The 6,901-nt window shown below is 40.4% G+C and overlaps 1 long non-coding RNA gene across 1 annotated transcript; it reads right to left on the reverse strand.

Annotated features, from left to right (window-relative positions):
- Positions 1 to 4,761: 4,761 nt before the first annotated feature.
- Positions 4,762 to 6,581, reverse strand: LOC143359684 (uncharacterized). The gene is made up of 3 exons (XR_013083148.1): positions 5,917 to 6,581; positions 5,614 to 5,854; positions 4,762 to 5,304 (listed from the first exon to the last, which is right to left on the reverse strand). It is a non-coding gene; the product is annotated as an uncharacterized LOC143359684 (long non-coding RNA).
- Positions 6,582 to 6,901: the final 320 nt, after the last annotated feature.

The raw sequence follows: 6,901 nt of genomic DNA on the forward strand, positions 1-6,901 counted from the left end.
CGGTGACACGGTTCTGTTCCAGGAAAGACGACACGGTTCTGTTCCAGGAAAGACGACACGGTTCTGTGCCATGATAAGGCTAAGCAGATGTCAGCACTATATCGGGAACGCCGAAAACCCGGGCGTGAGCACTCTCCTATCCTCTCTGATATGATCTATATCTTCATTATCGTGGCCACATTCACATATTGTATAATTTGTAGGGAGTATAGTTGACTCCCTAGTGCATCCGCTAGGCGACGCAGTGAGCGCCAATACATAATAGCAGAACTCAAGGTGTCTAGGGATTTTCCCCTAGACCACAGTCTCTTTGAATCTGCCGCCGAGAGCAGATGCGAATAAAGTTTCTCTTGTCAACACTCACGAGTCTAGTTTCTTTCCTTCATCGTAGGTCCAATACCTACACAAGCCATAATAAAATTTTCTGTGCCGATACGCGTAGCAGTGATTTCCATCCAGTTTCCGGTTTCCCGGCGGTAGTAGGCCTCAGTCTGGCAATCCACTAGACCGTAAACCTACACAACTGGTTTTCTTACGCCCTCTACGCTGACGAACGATAAATGTTGGAACTAGATCCACAAAAATGATCAAATCTGTTCAAATACAAATGATTGACCAGTTACGTCACCGACGAGATATATATATATAAAGACTGCCATCCCCCGTGTTAAACTGCGAGTCTCAAAGTGGGTCCCAGGTGGGAACTTTTATTCGTTATTCGAAATTTTTATTTAGATAAATATTTTGCCCAACTCTGGTCGGAGAATGTAACATTTGATAATCGATATGGGTCCGCGATGATTCACCTTCTCACCGATTAGAATTTCCTTAGTGGTCTTCTGCACCGACGAAATACCGTCGTTGGCCTTCTGTTTCTTACTCCAGCCAAAATCTATCCTAGAGGGCGGTAGAAATCACCGTATTTTTCGAGCGACACATTCTCCCGTAAGGCTGGCAGTCTTCCTAAATATCTGGTCGGTGTCCAGACAAAAAGATGATGCAGGTTCTGGTCCAGGCTAAAAATTAGTCTAGGGGGCAGCACTATACCGGGGACACTAAAATCCCGGGCATCAGCACTCTCATTTCATCTCTGCCGGCACTCTCATTTCATCTCTGCCGGACTCGGTCGACTAACCTCTTCTCCTCGGCAATCTCCTATTCCTGTCTCTTAGACAATTTCTCAAATTCTCAATAAAGTCTTTTTTGCCTTTCCCTATATTTTAAGTAAATATCTTCAGAGTCTCAAATAGCCGATCGCAGGTTAACAGTGCCTCAACAAGATCATTCATCGGACGCCTGGGCCCATGTGGCCCTAGGCTTGAGTGAAGCCATCATGACTTCCAAAAGTTCTACTCCCATGGGAACAAGCACGGCTGAATCTAACTCAAGTAATAAGAGAAAATCTGTAGACATGTTTCTCCCATCCCCTGGAATAGTAGGTAAGATTCAGGATAAAACGTCAGACTCTTCCTCTGCGAAGAGAAGACGCGAGCCTCCCATAGTCAATCTATATCCAACTTCACATAAAGGCCCGGCTTTTGTCTCCGCTATATTTGACAAAAATACGGTGAAAGAAAGGAATTCCCAGAATGCCCTTATGCTGGCCAAAGCTCTGAATAAAGTCAACCAAGGGGTAGAGGAAATCAGACCGGAAGGGTTTGGAAGGTTTTCAATCAAATTTAAATCATCTATTGAAGCAAACCAATTTATTAAAACTAACAAACCAGATCTTGAAGGGGTAAACACTTTTATACCCAAATTCAGGACTACCAGAAGAGGTATCATCAAAGGCTGGTCTACTGATTGCGAATTAGAAGACATAATTAATCATTCTGACTCTCCAGTTCCTATTCTGAATGCACGTAGGCTTAATAGGAGAATTAAAGACTCTCAAAACGGGAATTGGTCGTGGGTTCCAAGTGAGTCAGTCGTTCTTACCTTTGAGGGTACCGTATTACCAGACAATATCAAATTATACAACCTCATTCTCACACCGGTCGAGCTTTACATTGAACCTATCAAAATCTGCTATGGTTGCTTTCAATTTGGTCATACCAACAAATTCTGCCGGAGTCCAAAAATATGTAGAAATTGTGGGTCAGTAGGTCATAACCTATTGGATTGTCCAAATAAGGATTCGCCATCCTGCGTACACTGTAAGGAAAATCACCCTACTCTTCATCCAGACTGTACTGCCCTGAAATCTAAGAGAGAAATTAACACAAAAATGAATTTATTAAACATTAGCTTCTTCGAAGCCCGTCAACTAGTTTTGGGTAACTCCAGGATTTCTTCCAGATCTCAGTTTGCAGCGACCAAAGAAAACTTCCCCCCACTTAAAATTAAAAGTCAAGCAGATATCGTTAACTTAAAGTCAATTGGCGGTCAACAAAGCCCTTCTTCCTCTCCCTCCGTTTGGACTCAGTCCGCTCCCTCCATCTCCCCAATAAACTCCACCAGAAAACCCCCTAATCTATCCTCCAGTCTTCTCAATGCATCCAGATTATGCTCTTCAATGAAGGATTATTCATCCAAACCGATTCAATCCTCCTCTTCCCCCTCTGCACTTATCAATAAAAAATTGCCTAATTCTCCCTTATCCTCCTCCCTTCCTCCATCTTCACCCACACCTTCTAACTCGAACTCAACTCTCGATTTACAGCCTCCCCCAAACAGAAAAATCACTCAGGTCTCAATTAAACAATATAAGCCTTCTATATCGTTGAAAAAAACTAATATATCTTGATTTCTAAACATTTTATTATGGATAACCCCCTTAGAATCACACTTTGGAATTGTAGGAGCATTCTAAGTAAGAAAGTTGAGATCACTAGCTTAGCTGCTAGATCAGATATTATAGTATGTACAGAAACTTGGCTCAATCCACAATTAAAATTCTCTGTCGCAGGATTTAACATAGTCAGGAAGGATCGCCTTGTTGGCAAGGGAGGCGGCATTGCCATCCTCATTGCCAAAGACCTTAAGTACGATATTTTGAATTCTATTGTACATAACGACCCTCATACAGAAACCTGTTGTGTTCAGATTACGAACACTGAATGTAAGATAGTCTTAGCAGCATGTTACAGACCCCCTTTCGGTAGATTATCCACTGTCCACTGGGAATCCTTTGTCCAAAATATCAAAGACATTGGTCCGTTTTTAATAATGGGGGACTTCAATGCTCACCACCCAGAATGGAATTGCTCCAAAATAGATGGACCGGGCAGAAACCTTCTTCAAGCGATTGACAACCACAACATAGACATATTGAACTATAACCTATCCTCCCACTATGATATGCGTAACAACACCTCAAGCAATCTTGATCTTATACTGGCCCCTAGAAGTCTCTCAGATTCCCTGTTCATAGCACAGGAAGAAGATCCACTCGGTTCTGACCACTTTCCTCTTCTCATCAAACTTAAAACCTCTAGACACCTTTACTCCAAGTTAACCAACAGATTATCCTCCACAAGAACCGACTGGGAAAAATATAGTAACCTTATGGATAACCACATTGAGTCAGCTCTTCGTCAAGGAGAAACTTCAGTTCTTGAGAATTACACCTGGTTTTCAGAATGTATGAGAGACTCTATTCTCGAATGTTCCCCTCGCAGGAAGCATGTCCTCAACCACCTTCACAGGAATCCTGTCCCATGGTGGGACCCAGAATGTGACAAAGCGGTAAGACTGAGAAAGGCTCTTTTCAAAAAATGGAAACACCAGTCCTCCTCTCTGAATTGGGATAATTACAAAAGACAAGTAGCCATCACCAAGAAGCTCCTTCAAAAGAAAAAAAGAGATAATTTTAGAGACTTCGCTTCCAGCCTATCACATAGGACCTCTATATCTCATCTATGGAACCACATAAAGATTTTAAAAAACAAATGGACTCTTACGAGAAGCACAGAAGTTGTAGATTCAGATTTCATCAACCTTCAAAAACAGGTGGCTATAAATAAAATATCCCCGCCGTGGGTCCCTGTCAATCCTTCAATCAATCTGGTAGTCTCTCCTAATCAATTCTTGGACTCTCCTTTCAACTTAGTGGAATTCAACTGTGCAATAGAACGAGCCAACCCTAATTCATCTCCCGGTCTGGACGGATTAGATTATAAATCGATTAAATACCTTTCCACCAAATGTAGACTTTACCTGTTAGATATTTACAACGAAATCTTTCAATCAAAAAGGATACCAGAAGAATGGATCAGGAGCCAGATCCTGCTTATTAAAAAGTCAGATAATAAAAGTTTCCGACCCATTTCCCTGACATCTTGTATGTGCAAAATTATGGAAAGAATGATCAATAATAGATTACAGTGGTGGTGTGAAAGTACCAATCGGATACCTCATTCCCAATCTGGATTCAGGAAAGGACGATCATGCATTGACAACATCTTTAACCTTTCTGCTTACATTAGAACAGGATTTGCTCTCAAACAAGTTACATCGGCTGCATTCCTAGATATCTGTTCGGCTTATGACAACGTTCAATGGAATATTCTTTTGAAAAAACTCTGTGAAATAGGTATTCCTATTAATACTCTGAGCTTTATAGCCAATTGGTCTTACTGCCGTTTTGCTAGCTCTCCAAGCTTCCAAGGAGTGAGGACAATATACAAAGGCCTGCCACAAGGCGGGGTATTAAGCCCTTTGCTGTATAACCTTTACGTGGCCGATATATTTAAAGGTGTCCCTAAGGAAGTCCACATATCCCAGTTTGCTGATGACATCGCCCTTTACTTTCGTAACTATGCTTTAAATGATGCTAAAAGATCTATCGAAAAGGCTCTAAAAGAGGTTAACAGAAATTTAGTTAAAATAGGACTCGATCTTTCTTTAGAGAAAACCAACTTTATGGTTTTCAACAATAGAAATATGCCTATTGGCCGCACCCTTTTCCAAGTAGGTCAGCTCCTGATACCAGATTCAGACAATGTAAAGTTTTTGGGGATTCATCTAGATCCCAGGCTATCCTTCGAAACCCATATTCTCTATCTTCACAAAAGATGCTCCTCCACAATGAACATTATTAAATTTTTAAGAGGCGTTTGGTGGGGCGCCCACCCGGAAACTCTTATTCTTCTTTACAAGTCTCTAATCAGATCTAGACTTGATTACGCGGCTCATGTTTACTTCCCTAGCAATCTGTCATTGATCTCCAAACTTGAATCGATTCAGGCTCGCGCTATCAAACTGTCCCTGGGTCTCAGAATGTCATCTCCAACAAATGTTGTTCTATCTGAATCCAAAATTCCTTATCTTCAAAACAGAGCTTCATACCTAGGAAAATCCCATCTAACGAAAATCATTTCCAATGTCAACCACATCTCCAATAGATATATCAAAGATCTATTGGAGGCTATTTCCTTAGACCCTAACAATTCGGCCCTTGGAAAGTCTAAGATCCTCGTTAAATGCATATTAGAAACTCAAAATGTTAACGACATTTGTCACAAAGCTTCCAACTTTCCATGCATAACCTCATCTTATAATTCCACAACTTATCAAGCTCCGTGTGATCTCAACTTAGGTCGCATTTTACAAAGATCCCCAGCACCCAACACCGAATTCATTGAGTATATTGGAAATCATTATAACAATCACCTATGCATATTTACGGATGGATCCAAAGTGAAAGGTGGGATATCGACAGGAGCAGCAGTTGTCTGCCTGGAGAAACAGACATATCTCCCTATTAGTATTAATCCGACAGCTTCTGTCTTCACAGCAGAGTGTGCAGCTATTTCTCAGGCCATAGACATCTTTTACTATAGCGAAAGGCCATTAGCAATCTGCTCAGACTCTCTCAGTGCTATAATAAGTCTTCAGAGCCCCACTATGAGCTCTAAAACAAATTTTCATATCGTAGACATTAAACACAAAATTATTGATTTGGCCTCTGCACACCACAATGACAAACATGTTATATTTATCTGGATTCCCTCTCATTGTGGGATACAAGGGAATGAATTAGCTGACCAACTTGCTAAAGAGGCCACCAATAAGCCTCACTCACCCCTACACAAGATCCCCTACACAGATTTTAGAGATTTACATAAGGAAGATATGTGGAAAGAATTCTTGGCTCATCTTAGTTCAATATTTAATAACAAAGGTGTTCTTTATTGGCAAAAATTCTTCAAACCTCAAAAATCACCTTGGTATAGCGGTTACGATCTGCCAAGAGATTTTATAGTTCGATTTGGTAGAATGAGAACAAACCATGTTAATACCCGAGAATCTCTGGCGAGATTTAAGATGGTTCCTGATTCATCTTGTGAGTGTTCTCATCCCGTTCAAGATATTGACCATCTCTTATGGCATTGTCCCCTGCGTTCTAAAGGAAGACAGGAAATGATTCAAAGTTTGATATCCATCGTCAATACCAATCCCGTTTCGATCGATATCTTCCTTAATAATGTAAATATAAAAGCCTTGTATATAATCAGAGACTTCTGTATGATTAACAATATCAATGTTTAACAGAGAGGATGTATTAGTTAGTATCTCTGAGTTAGTCTTTTTATAGTTGTTAATTTTTAACATGTTTGTTAGTTAGTAAGAGTATGTTTTTACAAATGCGGATGTATGTATGTGTTTTCGTGCGCTTATGGATGTACTCAGTTTTGCATTATAATATATGAATTATTTGATTAGATGTAGAAGTGACATTTCCAATTTTATAATTAATTAGTCTTAGGTCAATATTTTTTGAATGTATGCGGAATAATTGTTGTATGAGAGGCGTATTGTCTGTTACTTATTATCAGCACTAATTTCTTTATGTATGTCCGCTGATAGGCCAGAACTGGCCTAATGCGTAATAAATAAAAAAAAAATTTCATCTCTGCCGGTACCAGAGAGAGCTGTAACACGCTGAGCAGGATCAGAG

This window comes from Halictus rubicundus, chromosome 12 (assembly GCF_050948215.1).
Source record: "Halictus rubicundus isolate RS-2024b chromosome 12, iyHalRubi1_principal, whole genome shotgun sequence".
NCBI lineage: Eukaryota > Metazoa > Arthropoda > Insecta > Hymenoptera > Halictidae > Halictus > Halictus rubicundus.